The following is a 23,457-nucleotide window of genomic DNA, read 5'->3' as shown; positions in this document are numbered from 1 at the left end:
TATAACTACTGCAGGGTGAGTGAAATCCTGGCCCTCTGCTATGAGCACCTTAGAACTGAATTTAGGGATTATTTAATAAAATAATGCATTCAAATTCTCATTTTTTCCATCCAATATTTTTTCAAAAAAAAATGCTTCTTTTCTCTACCAGCTGTAGCTAAGACAGAGTGAATGTTATCTGTCCCCTGTGTGGCGATCCAGAGTGTAGACAGGGTATGTTTGCCAAAGGGATTTCACAACACCCTTATCTCCATGGCAACTATACATAGAACCATAGTAGATCAGCTCAGGTGGTGACTTTGCATATTAGTCTACTAGCTCACAAATCCACACAGGGAGAAAGATGGCTCAACAGCCTACGGTCATTATTACAGCTTCTAAGCTGCAGTAACAACCACAGATATACCATGCAAGCATCCAGACTAATTCCAGATTGGAGGGATGATACTATCTCCCAATCCCCAGGTAAGAGTCTAACACTAACCCTGTTTACTCAAACTTTGTGCAGGGGACATGAATTTCAGCCTTAAAACGTATTTATCGCTTTGCATCGCCAGAACTTCAGAATGTTCCAGGTTTGTGACCAAGAATTATTGAGCTTCCTGAGGTTTGGACTCTATTGAAAATGTTTCTATTGCACTAATAAGTGTCAGGTCTCTGTCACTGGCTTGCTAGATGACCTTGTGCAAGGTCATAGCAACACTCTGTGCCTCAATTTCCTCATCTGTAAAATTGGAATAATGTTACTTAACGCCTTTGTAAAGCACTTTGAGATCTACTGCTGAGAAGTGCTATGGAAAGAGCTAACTATGATTATTATTCATCATTATATGGTATAAGTACTGAACAGAACGCTTGTCCTTACTCAGTTTACCCATTGAAGTCTAGAACTTGCAAGTTTGCAGACACCTTAAACAGCTACATTTGTGCACACAAATGATTTTTACCATATTTAAAGTACTGTTCTCATGTATTAAGCTTAGTCCAAAAGTATTGACTTTGATAGGAGTATTAAAAGAGAGTTGGTATATCCAAGTGTGACAAACATGGACAAGCTGTCATGGGATAAGATAAGTCTTCTCATGGATTGGTAACTAGTTTAAAAAAAAAAGGAGACAAAGGGTAGGAATAAATGGTCAGTTTTCGGAACAGAGAGAGGTAAATAGTGGTGTCCCCCAGGGGTCTGTACTGGGACCAGTCCTATTCAACAGATTCATAAATGATCTGGAATAAGGGGTAAATAGTGAGGTGGCAAAATTTTCAGCTGATACAAAAAACTACTCAAGATAGTTAAGTCCCAAACAGACTGTGAATAGGATCTCTCAGAACTGGGTGACTGGGCAACAAAATGGCAGATGAAATTCAATGTTGATAAATACAAAGTAATGCACATTGGAAAACATAATCCCAACAATACATAGAAAAAGGATAGTGTCTAAATTAGCTGTTACCCCTAAAGAAAGAGATTTTGGAGTCACTGTGGACAGTTCTCTGAAAACATCCACTCAATATGCAGCAGCAGTCAGAAAAGTGAATAGAATGTTTGGAAGCATTACGAAAGGGATCGATAAAAAGACAGAAAATATCATATTGCCCCTGTATAAATCCAGGGTACGCACACATCTTGAATACTGTGTGTAAATGTGTCGCCCCATCTCAAAAAAAGATATATTGGAATTGGAAAAGGTTCAGAAAAGCTAAACAAATGATTAGGGGTATGGAAAGTCTGCCATAGGAGGAGAGATTAATAAGACTGGGACTTTTCAGCTTGGAAAAGAGATGACTAAGGGAGCATATGATAGAGGTCTATAAAATCATGACTGGTGTGGAGAAAGTAAATAAGAAAGTGTTATTTACTCCTTCTCATAACACAAGAACTAGGGGTCAGCAAATGAAATTAAGAGGCAGCAGGTTTAAAACAAATAAAAGGAAGTATTTCTTCACACAATGCACAGTCAACCTGTGGAACTCCTTGCCAGAGGATGTTGTGAAACCAAGACTATAACAGGGTTCAAAAAAGAACTCAATAAGTTCATGGAGGATAGGTCCATCAATGGCTATTAGCCAGGGTGGACCGCAACCATGTCCCTAGTCTCTGTTTGCCAGAAGCTGGGAATAGGCGACAAGGATCACTTGCTGATTACCAGTTCTGTTGCCTGAGGAGGTTGTGAAGGCTAGGACTATAACAGGGTTTAAAAGAGAACTGGATAAATTCATAGAGGTTAAGTCCATTAATGACTATTAGCCAGGATAGGTAAGGAATGGTGTCCCTAGCCTCTGTTTGTCAGAGGGTGGTGATCAATGGCAGGAGAGAGATCACTTGATCATTACCTGTTAGGTTCACTCCCTCTGGGGCACCTGTCATTGGCCACTGTTGGTAGACAGGATACTGGGCTGGATGGACCTTTGGTCTGACCCAGTATGGCCATTCTTATGTTCTTAAAATATGATGTTGCTTAAAATCTGGAGTGGGAGAAATAGACACCTGAAGACTGGTCAAAATTGGGACACAATATGACCTTGGTGAGCTTGTATTGGTGCAAGAGTTGACGTGTGATTATTTCTTAGGAACCAAAGATCCTTCTGGTGCAGAGCTGACACTTCATAAAGGTCTTGCCTCAGCTGCAGCACAACATATTGTAATTCCGATTGATGGCATTTTCTGTGAAATAGCAGGAAACATTGCAAGTGACTCCAGCATCATTTTCCTTATGTCAACAAGACTGTTTGATGAAAAATAGTGGTGCCACTAAAAGAATAGCATCTCTCCTGTCAAGGAGTTGCTGAGTGCTTGGTTCTGCTAAAAGGATTTTTATTAGTAGATGAGCAAAGCTAGTTCCCAGACTTGAAAAACTAGGACATGTGGTGCCTGTCTACACACTGCCGTTCAATGCTTCTGCATTTCCTACTGGCTACAAATTTGAGATGGCAGTTTTCCATGCCCTATAGTAACCAAACTTCACTTACAAAAGAGAGATGAGCATATCTGTGATATGTCTTTAGAGGTGGGACAAATTCCAAAGTCTAAGCTAATATAGCATATATATCCATCAGCACCTTTTGGCATTCATGTTACACAAATGTAGACTGTCTTAAGCCTGGTCTACACTAGGCGTTTAAATCGGTTTTAGGAGCGTAAAACCGATTTAACGCCAAAACCGTCCACACTAGGAGGCACCTTATATCGATTTTAATGGCTCTTTAAACCGGTTTCTGTACTCCTCCCTAACGAGAGGAGTAACGCTAGTATCGGTATTAACATATCGGATTAGGGTTAGTGTGGACGCTGATCGACGGTATTGGCCTCCGGGAGCTATCCCACAGTGCACCAGTGACCGCTCTGGACCGCAATCTGAACTCGGATGCAGTGGTCAGGTAAACAGGAAAAGCCCCGCGAACTTTTGAATATTTCCTGTTTGCCCAGCGTGGAGCTCCGATCAGCACGGGTGGCGATGCAGTCCGAAATCAAAATAAAAAAAGAGCTCCCGCATGGACCATGCGGATGTGATCGCTGTCAGGGCAGGCAAATCCGTTCTATCAGCGCTCCGTTACAGAAGATGAAATTCAGAATCCTTTTTTAAAAATCTCCAGACAGACGCCATAGCAGGGACTCAGCGCACTGCAGCGTGACAAACGTAACGGAAAGCCAAAGAATCAAATGGATGCTCATGGACTGGAGGACTGAAGCTATCCCACAGTTCCTGCAGCCTCCGAAAAGTATTTGCATTCTTGGCTGAGCTCCAAATGCTTCTAGGGTCAAACACAGTGTCCGCGGGTCAGGGCATAGCTTGGCAATCTACTCACCCACCCCACACCCACCCCCAGAAGCGAAAGGTAAAACAATCCTCTGACTCTTTTACATGTCACCCTATCTTTACTGAATGCTGCAGATAGACGCGATAGTGCAGCACTCAACACCAACATCCTTGCTCTCCCCCCCCCCGCCATGGGCGGCTGATGGTACAAAATGATGGAAATCCATCCTCATCATCAGCCTCAGCTGATGGTACAAAAGGACTGGTAACCGTCCTCGTCATCAGCCTATTGGCCCTAATTTTTTCTGGTGGATGGATGGTGCAATATGGCTGGTAACCATCCTCATCATAGCAACAGGGGGCTGAGCTCCATCAGCCCCCACCCTTCATGTGTAAAGAAAAGATTCAGTTGCCCTGGACTAGCAGTGGGATGCTGGGCTTCTCTCCTACACACTGCTTAATGTCCTGTCTGGACTATCATAGCAGCTGGAGACTGCCTTCCACTCATTTCTCACTAACAAGTCAGTGTGTCTTATTCCTGCATTCTTTATTAATTCATCACAGAAGTGGGGACAATGCTACGGTAGCCAAGAAAGGCTGGGGGAAGAACGGAATCAACAGGTGGGGTTGTTACAGGAGCACCCCCTGTGAATAGCATACAGATCATAATTTCTGCAGGCTCTGACACAGAGCAGCTGTGCTCTCTGGTTCTATGATACGGTGGTTCTCTAGTACACTTGCCTATATTAGGCAGCACTGATTCTATTTTTAGATACCAAAAAGGAGGGATTGACTCAGGGAGTCATTCCCAATTTTTGCTTTTGCGCCCCTGGCTGATCGGCCAGGGGCACTTATGACAGCAGCTAATGGTACAAAACGATGGAAGGTGCAATATGGCTAGTAACCAATCTTGGCTTTTGCGCCCCTGGCTGATCGGCCAGGGGCACTAGCAGCAAATGGTACAAAAGGACTGGTAGCCATGATCATCCTCATTCCAATTTATGGAAGGGTTTGGATGGTGCAATATGGCTAGTAACCATCTCTGCTGTCATGCAAAAGCAAAAGCATGCTTCTGTGTAGCGCTGCTGAATCACCTCTGTGAGCGGCATCTAGTACACATACGGTGAGAGTCACAAACGGCAAAACAAGCTCCATGATTGCCATGCTATGGCATCTGCCAGGGCAATCCAGGGGAAAAAGGCACGAAATGCTTGTCTGCCGTTGCTTTCCCAGACGAAGGAGTGACTGACGACATTTACCCAGAACCACCCGCGACAATGATTTTTGCCCCATCAGGCACTGGGATCTCAACCCGGAAGTTCCAAGGGGCAGGGGGGCTGCGGGAACTATGGGATAGCTAGGGAATAGCTACCCACAGTGCAACGCTCCAGAAATCGATGCTAGCCACGGACCATGGACACACACCACCGATTTAATGTGCTTAGTATGGCCGCGCTCCACCCGATTTTATAAATTCTGTTTTACAAAACCGGTTTATGCAAATTCGGAATAATCCCGTAGTGTAGACGTACCCTTAGACATCACAGCTACTTCCTGATAAATTACTTACACATTGCCTCTGACTTGGGCTGACTTAAGTCCTGAGTTTCAGATGGTGCAAGTAGGGTGACCAGATGTCCCGATATTCAGGTCTGTAAGGGTGCAGACTCACCCCTGCAACACCTCCTGCTGGTCATCCTCGGGAATTAGCTCCTTTTCAGGCCAGTGTCCCACTTCCACTTGGCCCCCATGTCCCTCCCAGGACCCCGGTGCCCCTTTAACTGGGTGCTGCCCCCCTACAGTTCTGGGTCTCCCCCTCCCAGGGGAACCCCCACCCACTATCCCCACTTCACCTCAGTCTGGGCTACTGCCCAGTCTCCATCTAGCCCCCATTCACTAGGGCAGCCTGCAATGTAAGCCACTCATCACAGGCAAAGGGGTTTGGACCTTCTCCCTTTGGCTACCCATGGGCTGCCCCTGCAACCCAGTACCTAATAGGCCTTACCAGGCCTGCAGCCTGGGGCTTTCCTAGGCTGGAGCTCCCAACTCCTCTAGCTCTTGCCCAGCCCTGCTCCAATCTAGGTTCCTTATTTAGCACCTTGCAGCCAGGCCCTTCTCCCTCTACAGGCAAAGGGAGACTGACTGGGCTTCTGGCTCACTGCCTCTTATAGGGGCCAGCTGGGCCTGACTGAGGCTTGGCCACAGCTGAGCCTACCTTCCCTAATGAGCCCAGGCTTCTTGCCCCAGCCACAGCCCTCTTCTGGGCTGTTTTTAACCCTATCAGGACAGGAGCAGGTAACCTCCCCGCTACAAGGTCTTTTTCTTATAGGTCCCTATTACTCCCCCACCCCATCTCGATTTTTCACACTTGCTATTTGGTCACCCTAAGTGCAATTGACATACAAAAGACTGGCAGAGAGGAGTCTAGCTGAAGGGTCTAAGAAGCACTAAATGCATTTTTTTAAAAATCCACCAAATTATACACAAAAACTATCTTTTAATAACTTATCAGTATAACTAAGGGAGGCCATTGGTTAGAATCTTAATCAGTTCACGAACCCAGGATTGTGTTTCATTCTATACTACACTGTGGCTGAAAAGCTTAGGAGAACAAAAGAAGTCACATAAATATCCAACTAGACATAATTTTTGCCTGGAGTATTTATTAAATTTTGAAGCTCATTTAATATGAACGGAAACAAACAGCAATTTCAGCAGAAGATAAAACATTAAACAAAAATTCACACAACTAACAATAATGGAAAAGATTAGAATAGGAATACAGCCCCAAGATTGAGATACCAATTTACAGGAACATAGGTAATTGTGTAATCTTCAGTCTGAAATTTACAAGAGAGGAAAAATAAATTTTGATTCAGATATTTTATTATTGGAAACAATCTGAATTACAGATGAAGGGTCTACCCTTGCAGTCAAGGCATGGGAAAATTATCATAATAATAATCATAAATAATCCCAATGGATTATTTCCTGTATAAAGACTGCTTTATATTCTCCTAGGGCTAGTTTCTTCCATCCTTATTCTTCATGCCTGACTGACCAACCAGGTTGGGGGTTGGGGGAGAGCATACTTAGAAGTCACATTTGCAGTCATGGTACAGGAGTCAAGACTCATCTGGGTCCTGATACCAGGAGGTCAGAAGCTGGAAACAAACTGGAGGTCAGATACAACAAGTTAGATGTCAGGAACCAAAGTGGAGTTTGGAATGCCAGGAGATTGAGCTGGGGCAGGTAGCAGGAAGCAAGGGTGGAGTCTAGTTGTTCAGACTTGGTTCTGCTGCTGGCTTAAGTAGGTCCAGGGGGCCAAACAGCTGTCCTGGGACTCTGCCAATTGGTGCTTATGAATGCAGCCTCACATTGGGGCTGGGCTCTGATATCTGGATCTCAGATAAGCTATTGCCAGCTGACTGTGTTACCCAGGGTTCTTTCGACCCAAAGCTCTCGGTAACTTTTACTCTGTGCAAGGTGGTGTCAGGAAATAGATCAGAGGAGACACGGCCATCCGACCGATAGATGGCTGGAACAAACAGGACAACACAAGAGTGCTTTCACTTAAAGCTAAACTTAGTCTCAAGCACTTACACACGTCCGCAACAAGATTAGTAAAACACCTCCAACCCTTGATAATTACCAAAGCTGAGTGTGGCTCTTGAGTGAAACAGCGGCAGGCTTCTGGCGGCCAAATTTTCCGTCTGCCGGTGGGGACCACAAGATGTATTCAGAGGGAGAGTCCAAAAAAGTCCAACTATCTCAAAACTTTTCCCCTTATTTATACATTAGTAATAGAATGACATATCCCTTAAAGAAAACTTGTTAATCAAGCAGTTCCAATGGGCAAGCAAGAGCCTCCTTCTGATTACTGATTAATCAGGTGTGGGTTTTTCCAGAGTTTACAGCCTTGAGACATTCCTGGGGCACATCCTGCTCTTTTAAAATGCATGTATCAGCAACTTTAACACAATTCTTATCAGGAAGGACACGGGGTCAAGCTGCCCTTTCTGTGGCACCCCAAAACCCCCTCCCCTCATGCCTTGGTCAAGATGATTCTGCTTAATACCCAATTTACAGCTTGCTGACTAGGCTGCCTTTAACAATAAGCCATAGTGGTTTCAGGCACTTTACTGGTTTGCCAAAGTCTCCCTGTACACAAGGGGTTAGAGCATGGTGGCTCCCATGAACCTTGTGAGCCTGGGTACAAGACCTGTGGGTCATGACACTGACTCTGTGCAGAACCATCGACTCAATGAGTAAGGGCATCATCATTCTCCCAGAGATGAAAAAGGCCCATTAGACAAGCAAAGGCAGGATTGGTGTGTCAGTACATTTTCTAGCGTTTTGCCTAGTATAATGTTAACATCTCTTTTGCCTTCCCCATTCTACCCTCACACATATTTTAGCTTGTCTTCAGTTTTAGTTTAGAGTCAGTGACTTCTTTTATTATCTGACCAAGCTCCTGCCCCAGGTAATCCCCTGAGATGTCAGTAACACTAGAAATTGTCTGTATGCAAGAAAAAAAGGCATACTCAAAAGGGATTAATTTTAATTAGACTAAGAGATATGATGCATTGTAGAGTCTTTGTCCACTGGTGTCTGTTAACAGGCACTGAGAGATATGGGGCCTGATTCTGCAACCACATTGAGTATTCCCTTTGAAAACACTTTACTGCTTCTCTGTAATTAACGTATTTATGAATAAGTAGTTAATATATTCACTATATTTTAATAACATGTTGATTAATGCAATTGCAATAATAAGAGTTTTATAATGTATACTAAAAGCAAGCCTTTACAATAAAATTGCATGTTAATTCAATTACTATCTCGAGATCATTCAAAGGATAAATTCTGTGCTTCTAAAACAGTTACAATCCTAATATTTCCAAGGATGGAAATGATGCCTCAAATTATCATAATCTAAAATGTGTGAAACTAATACACAATGTGCCAAATTCAGACCTCAGTTACACCTGTGCAGTTGAGGCTGTTGGGTTGTAAGGGTGCATTTGAGGGCAGAATTTTTCCCAGTATGTTACATGTGATGCGTGCTAAAATTCACAGACATACTTACATGGTAAGTTGTAGTAGTAATTAATAAGATCCCTTCAGCAATTGAAGTGATGGTACAATAACTTCTGGAAACACTTTTTTTAGTTATACTAAAAATAGGTCCAGTAATTCCTTTGATCTGGGCTGTATTTATGGATTAAGAGTAATTTCTGAGTTACAATCTTCATATATATTGTTACTGATCTTGTAAGAATTAAAGATAATTCATTACCCCCCCCCAATGACTAAAGGCATAGAAAGAGATGGACTTACTGTATCGAAACTTTTAAAACAACTAAATTGGCCCAATTGTGGTCCCAGTTAGTGGTATAAATCAAGAGAATCTCCATTGATACCAGTAAAGCTTCTCTCATTTTCCAATGATACATCTGAGATCTAAGTCTGGACTAGTCTCCTTTGTTTTGATGACTAAGGGGATATAGCAGTTCACAAGTAATTAAGGGTCTAATTATCAAGGAAGGAGATTAATTGTGTAAATTGCTCTGTAGGACATTGCCAGGAGTAGTAGGATAAGACACAGACAGAAAAAAATTAGAATGAATATGAGTTAGAAAGAATCCTAATGGTGAGATCAATTATACTGTGAAATGATCTCCCGGAAGAAACAATGGCTCCATTCCTTCTGTCCATTAATAATGGACTGAAACAAAGCACGGAATAAACTATGGAGAACAAACTGACATTAGCAGGCATTAAACTGGATCACCATCACAGTGGATAAATCTGTGAGTCTTGCCTCTTTCTACTTTAGATGCATTGGTGAAGAACTATAAGTTTAAAACTAATTTATAAAAAAGAAATCCAAGTGCTCCTGTATCTTTTTCATCAACAGTGTTGAAGAGTCCAATATTAATCAGTCAGCAGTTGGGTAATTTTATACAGTAGAAAAAAATATATAATGGATGTACTTAGTATTGTGGGTCAAGATTCCCCCCTTGTCCTCCTCCCCTAAATACTAGCACTTTTAGGCACACTACTTATTATATGGTTAGCTTATTTTCAAGTGATAAGAAATACATTTTTCACTAATATGAGTGTTATAATGTGTACTGTGCATGCAAGTAAAAATCACATTCCAGTCCTTTAACTTCATCTGGGACCTGATCCAAATCCTTTTTGAAGCAAATGGGGAGTCTGTTTGTTGATTTCAATGGGCTTTGGATCAGGCATCTGGAGCAGCCAACTTTGTATGCAAAATCTGTGCAGTTGTGATTCCTAAGCTACTAGGTGCTTTTTTCAGTTCCATATAGTATGCTGATACAGTGAGTGCATCATGGATGTAATTGATATTTGTATAATAGCTAAAATATATTAGTGGCATGTTCACCTTGAATTATGTGCACTGTTTATCTGGATGTCAAAGAATGAAGTTGTCCTAATAATGTTCATATAACTTCACATCCCTTAGGTTACCAAACACACAGAACAGTGCTGCTATTGTGTTCACAGCTTTTTTTAGTTTATTAAGCAAAACCACCATTTACTGGGATTGATTTATAGTATTCTGATCAAGGCAACAAAGTTACCAAGACCTAAGTTTGTCCAAAGAGTAGAATTATTGCTTGATTGGCCATGTGGGTGGACATGTATTTTTTAAAATGTCTCTGTCACTATATTACTTGCAGAGAAAATACATTTGCAACAGCGATCCATTTTAGAAAAAATGTGCAAATAAGTTAGGAAAAAATGCAGGAATTAAGCTCTGCACTACTACTAGAAGAAACGTTGCACTGTTGCAATTATTATATGTTCAGTTTATATGAATTATCAATTTGCATACACTGCACAAAGTATTTGCTGTTTGCAACTATTGCATGCAGCCTAAAGGTCAAGAGGATGACAGAATATTTAATATTGACATTATATATTTGCACAGTTAGGTGGCTTCAATATGGTAGCAACTTATTTCTATATATTAGATACTAGATCCTCTGGAGCTCACCTGGAATCACTGTGGTTTTTTCCCCCTTACACATGACAAATTAAGGAGATTAAGGAAACATATGTTTAAGAACATAAGAATGGCCACACTGGGTCAGACCAAAGGTCAATCTAGCCCAGTATCCTGTCTTCCGACAGTGGCCAATGATAGGTTGACTCCCTCTGAAGCACCTAACAGGTAATGATCAAGTGATCTCTCTCCTGCCGTCTAGCTCCACCCTCTGACAAACAGAGGCTAGGAACACCATTCCTTACCCATCCTGGATAATAGCCATTAATGGACTTAACCTCCATGAATTTATCCAGTTCTCTTTTAAATCCTGTTATAGTCCTATCCTTCACAACTTCCTCAGGCAAGGAGTTCCACAAGTTGACTGTGCACTGTGGGAAGAACTTCCTTTTATTTCTTTTAAACCTGCTGCCCATTAATTTCATTTGGCAGCCCCTAGTTCTTATATTATGGGAACATGTAGGAACGTTACACTTCTTAAGCGCTAAGGGGGTAGGAATGCCGCCCCCGGATTTAGAGCGGCTGAAGTGGTTCCCACACCCCCACACTTCCGATCAGGAGACACACAGATAAAGCGCCGACCAGGTGCATACCACTGGAGTACACAGTGCATAAGGCACCAATCAGGGGAGGGGGCGAAGTAGTTGGATTATGTTAGCACATGCGCATAACAGAATGATTTATGTAACCATTATAATAAAAGACGTGGAAAACCCCCGCTTGGGGCACTCCACCGGAACAGACTGACTGACTTGGCTTCATTCATTGCTACAGGAACAAGTAAATAACTTTTCCTTATTCACTTTCTCTACATCATTCATGATTTTATATACCTCTATCATATCTTCCCTTAGTCTCCTCTTTTCCAAGGTGAAAAGTCCTAGCCTCTTTAATCTCTCCTCATATGGGACCTGTTCCAAACCCCTAATCATTTTAGTTCATTTTATTTGATTAAATGGCCCAGTCTGGGTTTTCCATTATAGTGCAAAAAAAAAAAAAAGAAAGAAAGAATATCGTAGTTGTTATATAACCCTCAAGCAGTATCCCTTTTGAATTAGATTAAGTTGAACAAGAATAATTTCAGTCTTTCAAAACTACCATTTTTGTTCTTTTTTTCTGGACACTTTCTCAAACTCCAATTACTTTCACTAGCCTTTAGGTTAGATATTATTCGCAAAGTGCCAGATGCGTATTGTCTGTATACACACTGCCCACAGTATAGCAAAAATGATAGTGTAGCACTGACAGACACTCCGTTGTCATTGGGTGAAATCGAACCAGTTCATGAGCCTCTACTGCATGAGCTAATAGCTAAGGGTGTGGAGCAGCCTCAAAATCAATCAATCAATCAATCTCTCTCTCTCTCTCTCCCCACCGGTAGCCACTAGATGGACAGAACACCACACCCAGAAGGTATGTGGGTTACAGTAGCATCAACAAGATTGTGTTAAATAGGTTAACGCAGATCGTTTCCATCCTTCTCCAAGTTATTTCTTAATTCTATTTACATAGAACTAACTGGCATCTTGGGGAAAAAGTAAGTGACCTAATACTTTTATAGTGAGTAATAAGAAGAATCACTTTTTGTTTTCCAGCTTCCATTCTTTTGGTACTTGTTCAGTTTAGATAGAACTTTTGCTCTTCAAGCAATTTGTTTTATTGGTTTGGGTAGTTTAATGGAAAATCACTGAATACAAAGAGGGGAAGTTCCTGTCAATGGTATTTCAAATTAACATTAAAATGTTGCTAAATAGAGTTTTCTTCCATATTCATTTTAGTAAAATCTCCAGAAGGAAAGGACAACATAAAATGCCTTTACCTTTAAAAAAAAATCACTTATTTGCCAGGCACTTTTTAAAGGATTTCCCAGAACTGTAAAAATAAACTGTGAACAACAGTTTATTTGCAAACAACACTCTTATGTTTCTCACTGACTGTACTATGGTATTATAGGATAAATTCTCTAAGGATTATACCCTGAAAATGTTTTCTGGAAGACTTCTTGCACCTGCAACATGCTGTTTTTAAAACAAATAGTGTTTTAAAATCATGGCACTTGCTTATCTGATCTGCCTGCATCTTCAGAAGAAATTGACTGAGGCTCCTGGGTAATCTGAACTGCTAATTACTTGCAAAGATTTGGGATTGGTGTTCATTACTAGAATTAATTTACTGCACAATAAAGACTGACTGTTCATTCCAGGAAACCAAAATGAGGTTTATTTTAAGTGGTTCTTAAGGGGGTGGGGAGGTGATTCAGCACTGAAGCATCACTGCTTCAGGAGGAAGGAAAAACAAAAACAAAAGGGTGAGGGGCAGGAGGGGGAGGAAATGTGGGGAAAACAGAATTGGTGGAAAAGGCTTGTCATGTGCAGAACTAGTGACTGTACTGGGTTAGAACGTAACTATGGATGATCATCTCCCACCCCCAGCTCATCAACCTGAAAGCTGACACATATCAGAAGGGTCCTTTCATCTAGCCTTCAATTTGGAGAAGAAGTTAACTCCAGAAATACAAAGAGTCTGATTTGCAGTGAAGGCCATGAACTTTGGTTAAAAAGGAAAACAAGCATGTACAAGAGTATGGCCAAGACCAGGAAACTGTTTGAAGAAATGTCTCCTATTCAGATAGCAGATTACAAGAAGAAACCTAGGCATGTCAGATTTAAGATCTAGCAAAGAAAATTCCAACAATTGGAATTACAATATGAGGTACTGTGTACAGTAACTCCTCACTTAAAGTTGTCCCGGTTAACGTTGTTTTGTTGTTACATCACTGATCAATTAGACAACATGCTTGTTTAAGTTACGCAATGCTCCCTTATAACGTTGTTTGGCAGCTGCCTGCTTTGTCCACTGCTTGCAGAAAGAGTAGCCCATTGCAGCTAGCTGGTGGGGGCTTGGAACCAAGGTGGACCGGCAGCCCCCCATCAGCTCCCTGCTCCCCTAAGTTCCCTGGGGGGCCAAAGGGTGAAGTTTACTCTGAATTGTATCAAGTGCTCAAAAAGATTGAGTTTGGGGCAAAGGTTTTGACATCACAGTCAGAAGCAAAGCTAGAGAGATCCAAATTGTGAAAAAAGAAATAATCATATCTTCTTCATGCGAAGAAGTGTTTAACAATTCTGACTGCCAGAAGAATAGTGTCAGAGGCATGGCATGTTTTTAAAATGAGACCCAATACCCATTCTACTTTGCAAAAAAAGGAATAGTTTCATAATGGGGTGTATTTATTCTCTCTTGGGGATATTATATTACTGGATTTAATTGTAATTCCATTTGATATAGATGTCTGGTACCTCAAGATAAGATTTAAATCATGTTTAATGGGGTAGAATAACTATTAAAGAAACTGAAGTCAAACTGAAACCAGCAAGTGATTCTAAAAAGAAGATATAATAAGGTGGGAGAAAGAAAAAAACATGCATTGTTAAGAGCAAAATAGGATGTTAGGAAAATAACACACCCATTGACCACTTTAATATAATTGCTTTAACTTTAGCCTAAAATTCAATAATATGAATACAGAGAATAGCTATAATTTAATTACTAATTAATTTTGACAATGGTATTTGCCACAACCTGCGTCTATATGTACAGTACATCCATACTGAAACACTGCCTACTGCTAGCATGGATCTCCACATGTGCTCTGTGAGCCCTGCCAGGTGTTATCCTCTTTATGGAAATGAAGGAATCAGATTTAATTCTTTATAATTTAATAGCAAAAGTGTATCTCCGCTATAGAATTGTATAGGGTAGTTCTGAAATGGCAGGAAGTGTAATCATTCTATACCAGAGAGAGATGGGGAGGGGCAAGTTACCATGCACTCCCCATTCTATCCCCAAACTGCTCTTACGCTCAGGACACACAACCAGCTTGTAGTCTCCAGGCTGGTAGGTATGAAAATCTCCACCTGCCAACTAGCTTTCTCCAGCATAGTAAAGGGAATGTGGGCCTTCTTGCTCTTTCCCTTTCAGCTTCCTTCCCCTGTCACTCCACCCAGTAAAAACACTTTCCCCTGGCTTAGACAAGATCACATGGCTCATTACAACTTTTGCCCCTTCATGGATCTTACATGGACCCCAGGAAGAGCAGGAAGTAAGGTCCATGGGTTCATGGTGGGCGGCAGGAGCACAGCCTAACACATGCAGCATTGCTACCACAGTTGTGTCGCACAAAGCCTGCACAGAGATGTCAACCACCAGCAGGCAGGCCTGTTAGCAAAGACTTAATATGCCTCTAGTTATATCATTTGCTTTGCCAAAGTGCTGAAACTGTAAAATATTTTTTGTACACGATCTCAAAGATAATCAGTGAGAACAGCAAAGCCATTTGCCAGCAATATTCTACATTTTGTGTTTGTGTCATTTTTATTGCAGTCCTAATGCACTTCCAAAAACCTGCAATATTACAAATTTGACTTGCCAATGTACTCTTGTCAAAAAATAACTGTAAGTAATGCTAAGCTTGACAAACTATATATATGCCCAGACACACACAATTCCACTCACAGCATGATGAACTGAATATGTAGATTTATACTTATCTACTGGAAACTTTATAATTTTGTAGCTCTTCAGCACTCTTACTACTAAAGCAATTTCACTAAGCATTGCAATTTATAGGCAGAAATGTACACAGCATTCATTTAGCTTATCAGCTTTTAAAAGGATGGGGGGACTGTCACAAAGCACAAATTTGCCTGCTTTGAAGTTTGTTTGTTTTGTTTTCAATGTAATGAAGCTCTGGACAAGCTGGGATTCAGCACCAACAGCTGACAAATAATCCAGCCTGACAGCCATCTTGTCTACCTACCAGCAGCCACTCCCTGAATGTACTAGTAATGCCCCTGCCAGTCAGCCAAAGGAAGCACTCTCCATCAGAATGAATCTCTTTACTCGGTGTAGTGAGAAACCATGTCCCAACTGCAACAGTCAGAATTCTCACAAAGCTTTGAAGCAAAGAGGGGGTGGGGAAATCTTTCTGCTTTGAAGCGCATGGCTTTGAATAAGAGTTTGCAGTTCCGTCTCCACTGTATTTTGTGTGTGTGTGTGTCTGTGCGAGAAAGTGTACTGTTGTTTTCCAAGCCTCAAAAGGGGAAAAAAAAAAAACTTTACAAGCATTAAACTTTGCATGCCAACTACTGCAGTAATGCTGTAGGGTATACATTTTGATTGCTTAAACATTGTTGAGCTTTGCTGTCAGTAGCCTTACTCTGCAAGCATCTCTTCAAAGGTGAAAAAACAGAGACTTTACATATCACTTTACCCTTCTTCTAAAAAACCTGTTAACATAGAAAAAAATTATTTGTAAAGAAAGGGGTGAAATAAGGCAGTAGGAATCATGTCTCTGTTATATAAAGGCTGAAACTTGATATGTAGCATATCAGGCATTAGACTGAAGTTAACCCGTGGGTTCTATTCCAAGCTCTGCCAATGGCCTGCTCTATCATCTTTGGCAAGTTATTTGATGTCTCATTGCCCTGTTGCCCTTCCATCCTTTGTCTGCCTTGTTTATTTATATTGGACAGTCTTCATGGCAAGAACTCTCCTCCTCCCCCCAGGTGTTTGTACATTACCTAGTACAATTTCCAATTTTGGTTGGAGCCTCTAAGGGCTACCATAGTACAAACAATCATGATAATATCAGCTACGCTGCTGCCAACTGCTTGTTTTATAAGTCATATACAAAGATGGGAATCTCTGCCCACATCTTTGCAAATATTTAATAGATGCTGTAGTGAGACTGCCATGTAACCTAGAATGTCACAGAGTACCATGAACCTATGGTTCTTTTGTTGGCATATCTGAAGTGATTTGCTGGGCTTGGTCTATTCAGGACAGAAATACACATCACTAAAATTATTAACAAAGTATTAACTGGCATCCTCACTTTAAGTGTTACCAAAGGTGAGGCCTCCCAAGAAAACTGGATGAGGAGTGTGCACTACCCCTTCAGCCCAGACCAGAGATCAAGCATGTGTGCTCTTGATATATCTGTTCTGCAGAAACAGTAGAGGATTTCAGTTTCTACTTCTATCAACCCAGCATCTTTCACCCAACACTCAATTCATTTTAAAGGGTTAAGGGAAAGCAAATTATGACCTCATGTCAGTGCCTGCACAGAAATGCCAATTATATTTTAAAATAATATTTAAGTATGTCATGGCTTATTAACGTTGAAAAAGACTGTTTTACCTTAAAGACTGCTTTAACTGGTCTAAGCAAAGTGGTTGGAGGTTCCCTTTAATGAACCCAGTTAGGAAAAGAATATATTCATTCTTAGTATTTCTTAGTAGGGGTATTTGCTAACTGAGTTGAAGAAGCAGCTTTACTAGCATAAAATCAAAAGAAATAATCGTATATAAAGTATGACTGACTTACAATTCCTTACATTTGAGAGTTCATAAACTAAAACATTTTTGCCATTTGGGAATACCGAACATTCTGGAATTTGGAAAGTCTGTAGACAATATGTAGCAGAAGACTCATAAGAGGTAGCATTTATTTGAAACATTGCATATTTATTCAATCTAATAACATATGCAAATTTATGTAAATATCTTGCCCTGATGTGTTAAATGTGGGATTACATCAGAAACGACCCACCCCACAATTTCTTTTAGATTTTATTCAATCAGATTTAATTAAATGTCAGTCTCAATTTTATTTATTTGGAGACTTAACTTTTATGATTACTAGTTCAGGATGTCACAGACAAGGAGTCTAACCATGCTGGTAACTAGACTATTGTTCAAGGAGGTATGGATCAGAGACGTTACACTTACTTTATTATTTCAAACATCTTTCATAATTACGGAGTTTTGGAAAGGTTAGGAACAAAAGATCACTGGAGATCAGTGTTTTGAGTTCATTATTAAATGTAAGAGCAGAAAGAAATAAAGGAAGTTTTTTACATCACTTTATTAGAAGAGCTAACAGATGTGTGTGTAAAAATTTAATAAACTCACTGGATTTTGCAATAATTAGCAAAAAAAATCAGTGGAATCTTTGCTATTTTTGGTCTCTCACTATTCATCTTCATGTATTAATAGGAAAAAATGAATAATGGTATAGCAGAAAGATGGAGAGGGCTTTGTTCGAGACTGAGAAAGGGAATCTGCAGCTGTTTATCAAGATTTTGATATTGTTTGGTTTCATGGGCCATAATCTCATAGCCATTCATTATGGCCTATGAACACGAATGTTATCTACATCTGATCAGAATGTTTGCTCATCCATATTTACTTTCTGAAGTTAAAAATGGTAATAAAAGAAAAAGAACACTCCTTATGCTGCACAAGTTGCAGTCTGCTTCCATCTACAGCACAGGTACAGTAAGTCACATCAATAGTCTGGATATGAGGAGGTCACTCTGGATAGACCATCCTTTGACAGGAAGGGATGAAGTCTCCTAAAAACCTGAAGGTGGAAAAAAGGATCTCAAGCCCTTGGACTTCTGGAGGGAAGTTTCCCAGGTTAGAAGACAAAGTCAGTGCCTTATCCAGTTCCTCGGTGTTTCCTCTTTTCCATTGCCATTGATTCTGTTTCCTTGAAACAGTTTGAACCAGTTTTAGGCCTGGTCTACACTATGACTTTAGGTCAAATTTAGCAATGTTACCTCGATTTAACCCTGGACCCGTCCACACGATGAACCCTTTTTTTTCCAACTTAAAGGGCTCTTTAAATCGATTTCTTTACTCCACCTCTGACAAGGGGATTAGTGCTGAAATCAGCCTTGCCTGGTCACATTTGGAATAGTGTGGATGCAATTCGACGGTATTGGCCTCCGGGAGCTATCCCAGAGTGCTCCATTGTGACCACTCTGGACAGCGCTCTCAACTGAGATGCACTGGCCAGGCAGACAGGAAAAGGTCCACAAACTTTTGAATGTCATTTCCTGTTTGGCCAGTGTGTTTGCAGAGCTCATGCAGAGCTCATCAGCATGATGTGCACATTGGCAGGGCACATGGTACTTTGTGAGAAGTCTATGACCATGTCCCTCTCGTCACCACTCTGCCATCATCTCCTCGCCTGGTTTTGCGCAAAACGATTGTCTGCCGTTGCTCTGACAGAGGGAGGGGCGACTGATGACATGGCTTACAGGGAATTAAAATCAACAAAAGGGGTGGCTTTGCATCAAGGAGAAACACAAACAACTGTCACACAGAATGGCCACCTCAAGGATTGAACTCAAAATCCTGGGTTTAGCAGGCCCTTGATTTCACAAAACAAATCGGGTCAATTTCTTGTTTTGATCCATCTATCTTTTACATCTTAGGCTGGCAGCAGATGGTGCAGTATGACTGCAAGCCACTGTCATCTCCAGTGCTCCTGGGTGCTCGGCAGAAGATGCTGCATTACGATTGCTAGCCATCATCATCTCCTGGCTGCTTGCCAGAAGACGGTGCAGTACAAGTGCTAGCCATTGTCATCTCCTGGGTGCTCAGCAGAAGATGGGAATGACCTGGCTGAGTCACTCCCATGTCTGCCCAGGCTCCCCTGACCGTTCTCACCAAGGTCAGCTAAAAGAGCACCCAGGAATATGACGATGATGGCTACCAATCATAATGCACTGTCTGCTGCCAAAAGGCAATGAGCTGCTGCTGTGTAGCAATGCAGTCCCACATCTGCCAGCACCCAGGAAACATACGGTGACGGTGAGCTGAGTGGGCTCCATGTTTGCCGTGGTATGGCGTCTGCTCAGGTAACCAGGAAAAAAGGCGCAAAATGATTGTCTGCCATTTCTGTCACAGAGGGAGGGAGGGAGAGGAGGGCCTGACGACATGTACCCAGAACCACCCGTGACACTGTTTTTGCCCCATCAGGCATTGGGATCTCAACCCAGAATTCCAATGGGCAGCGGAGACTGTGGGAACTGTGGGGTAGCTACTCACAGCTACCCACAGTGCAATGCTCTGGAAGTCGATGCTAGCCTCGGTACTGTGGACGCAGTCCACTAACTTAATGCACTTAGAGCATTTTGTGGGGGGATGACACACAATCGACTGTATAAAAACGATTTATAAAAAACGACTTCTATAAATTTGACCTAATTTCATAGCATAGATATACCCTCGAGGGTGAGCAGTGAGACAGAGATCTTACAGGCTCTGGAACTTTTTTGATGGTGGTGGCTGTGTACATCAATAAGGAATGAAATGCTGGGTCTTATCAGTGTATCATTTGGTATTAAAGCCAATGGCTTCTCAAATCCTCCCTAGCTAGATATTGAAGGGGAAAGGATTGAGTTGCGGCAGGAATGAAGACCCTGTTGGACTCCAACAGTATTCATTCTTGGGCATGAGAAAAGATTGACCATCAAATCCTGAATAAAATGAATGAATGCAACCATTAAAATGCTGTTGCTACTTTTTCGGTGACTCCACCCAAAAAGGGAGATGTTGGAGAGTAAACATTCATACTGCACTCATCACCCTGATATCGGAATACAGCCAATATAATATCTTTCTAGTGATTTCTTCAGCGTCATTTTAAATCATATAAGTGATACCACATCCTAATATACCTCACTGTTAGGTCAACATTTTTCCTGATAAAAACAACAAAGAATCCTGTGGCACCTTATAGACTAACAGACGTTTTGCAGCATGAGCTTTCGTGGGTGAATACCCACTTCTTCGGATGCAATTTTTCCTGATATCATCCTACTTTCTTTCCAACACTCCTTATTTAATATTTAATATTTATACACTTTTAAACCAGCCTGCAACAGTAGCCCTTGAATGGGGCTGTGCAAAATGGTCTAGATGTTTAACTTTTGTAAAATGTTAGACTGTGTTCCCATTCCCGTGTGAGTTTTGGAGGAGAAAAAAGAATTAGATGCGCTTTCTCATTTCTGTTTCCATTATCTTTTCATGGTAATAAGCCTAAAACAGACTCATTATGACCCACAGGGAAATGTATCAGTTCTATTGACCTGAGAGGATACATTTATGTCATATTATTGTTACAAAAAGAGAGGTTGCTTATTATCCTCATCAGAACATTTTGGAGGCATTACCCTGACAGTGTCTGCCTCAGAATGTATTTTCATACTGAAGAGATGGCTGCCATGTTTCTGTTGATAACAAAATCAGAATTATTTTCACAGAAACATTTAAATTCTGCCCTGTCAGAAATTACTCTATCATTCTATTAAAGGAAACTATCTTGAAATTAGACCATCAGCATTACTTTTCTGCATGCACAGCTATTTGTTTGCAGAAGGGGACAGGAGGAGGAATAGAAACTAGAAGGTGCTTGCAAAGGCACAAAAAGGAAAAAAAGAAAACAGAAAAAAAGTAAAAAAAAACAGCACGGCAAACTATTGGGGTAAATTGGATAATTTAGAGCATTTCCCCAAAGAGTATTTTATTTGTTCTAGATCCATTTAATAAGCTGGTGAAAGTAGCATGTGCTTTAGTCTTCAAAAAATATCAACACTGCTCACTCTGTGGACTAAACCTCCATAAATAGGTGCAAGCTGGATATTTGTCATTCAGGCTGGATTTGGGAAAGGGTGGGATTGGAGTCCCTCCACACCTTCATTAAGGCCATTCAGCCTGTATTTGGTTTTAACCACTGACTTTCCCAGGCAAGTGAAAGTAATGAGTTTCAGAGAGGAGTACAACACAAAAAATTCAAACTAAAAAAAAACAGTATTTAGAAAAGCATCACTCAGTTGAAGTGACGACCCTTGTTTCCTTCCCCCCTGCTGAAGTTGTGAACAAAGGAGAATGGGAATGGCTGCGTAACCATAGTAACATTTCCCCATTATTTTTCAAAGAATTTATGAGATTAAAATTCATATTCTGCATTCTGAGGATAAAGTTTGTATCTAGAAGAGGAATTGGTGAAAAAGTAACTCCATTTTGGTTACAGTCTTATGATTGCCATCTTGCAGGCTTCCTCAGATAGCTTGAACTATGGGTCAATACTTAGACTTGGCCGAATTTGATTTTTTTTCCCCTTCATAATTTCAACAGATAATATAGCAGTTTATTTTTAAAACTTTTTTTTATATTTTTTATTGATTTATATTTTCACTGTTGTGGGAAATTATGGGGAAGGGTCAGACCATAATTATTTAACAGCAGATGTTGAGATTCAAAAAGTGTTAACTTTATCATAGTTAAAACAAATTGTCAAAATGTATAAAGTAAAATTTCCTTACATCAAACTCTAAAGTTCTTGAGCAGCATTTTTATTACTTTGCCTATCTGTCAATTTTGATTGTTATTAGCACAAGTATTTTTTCTTTCGTTTGTCTGTACAGTGCAATCAACTTTTAGCGATATTTACTTATAAAAGTCTCATCCTGACAGGCCTAGCTATACTGAATCATCTCTCAGAAATGAAATTAGCAAGAGACGCTAGCTATACTTTATGTACAATTACAATTGTGAATGCTTAAATGTGCCTGTTCTTTAATAACGTTTTGTACAAGGTTCAAATACATGAACAGCACAACTAATAGAAGATTGCATCTGGCAGTTACTTTTGTGCATAAAAAGGCACATGGTATTAAATATGGCCAGTCATATAAAATCTGCCTGAATCTAAGATGATCTTACAGTGTGTAAAAAATTCACATAGGTCACCACTCTATTTCATCTCCATACATTACCCACTTACCCAGTGGTCCTGCTAATCATGATCAGGGCAAGGGTCAAGTCCCAAGTACAAATCTCTTGGCTTTTGTTGCTTAAATCAAACTTGAAAAGTATCCTCTCTCCACCCCACCTCGCACCTTGCTTAAGAGTCTGCATTTGAAATTTAAAACTATATTTGTGTTGCCTCTTATGCACATCCGTGTATTTATTTTTAATCAACTCCCCACCCCCAATCTTCTAGTTTTATATAAATAGATCTATGATGTCACTCAAGGAGTTTTAAGAAAAACAAAACTGTTATCAGATTGAGGCATAGATACTTGATGACCAGCAGTAATATATTGAATAGCATGTGGTTTAAGTACCTTAAAATCTTTAAAGCAGATTCTGTTTAGTTATTATACCAGCTGAGCCTGTTTTTCAAGCAGGAGTCTTTTCACACTACATCCATTGCCTCAGAGACATGTGTTTTCAAAGCTAGATTTACTCTCTGTTCTTAATCTCAGTCTGTGATTGTTTGAAAAAGACTATCAGGCCGTACGCTATCTCTTGCATCTGGCAGTGTATGTTGGTTACTGAATTCAGAAATGAACTGGTTTCCTTTAGTGTCACAGCTGTATACTGCTCTCCTGTTTTTATGGGCCTTATTTATTATTTGGCAAATTCTAGCAGATTTACAATTCCAGATGCTTGTATTGTTTCCATGTTAATCAACACCAAATTTGGACTGGAAAATTAATCTTGTTAGCATTTACTCCCACATAACTTAAAATGATTTAACACACTAGCAGGGGACATTTTTGAAAGCACATAAGAGATTTAGGTTCACAAGTCCCTTCACTTTCTAATATAAGGACTTGTGCTCCTAACTCTATTAAGCTCTGATGAAAATCTCTCTCAATTATAAATATGTTGCCTAATGTGATTTCCCCTCCTGATTATTTTTTACCAAGACTTGGCAATAACTGAAGAAGAGACCGGACTCAGATAACCCACTCTCAGTTATATAGTGAGCCTAGCAGATGCTGGCAAAGGACTTCAGGATTCT

At 40.6% G+C, this 23,457-nt stretch overlaps 1 long non-coding RNA gene across 4 annotated transcripts in view; it reads left to right on the top strand.

Moving 5' to 3' along the window:
- The first annotated feature begins 310 nt into the window (after positions 1-310).
- The window catches only part of LOC120372459, a 44,942-nt gene continuing 21,795 nt past the window's right edge, over positions 311-23,457 (top strand). For 3 of the 4 annotated variants that reach the window (XR_005584983.1, XR_005584984.1, XR_005584985.1), the window contains exon 1: positions 311-465. This is a non-coding gene — a long non-coding RNA (uncharacterized LOC120372459). Of the gene's footprint in view, positions 466-12,175; positions 12,208-23,457 lie in introns of all 4 variants that reach the window. The other variant, XR_005584986.1, reaches the window with a different exon arrangement.

Source organism: Mauremys reevesii, linkage group 9 (genome assembly GCF_016161935.1).
Source record: "Mauremys reevesii isolate NIE-2019 linkage group 9, ASM1616193v1, whole genome shotgun sequence".
NCBI lineage: Eukaryota > Metazoa > Chordata > Testudines > Geoemydidae > Mauremys > Mauremys reevesii.
This window is presented reverse-complemented; position numbering and strand designations above follow the sequence as displayed.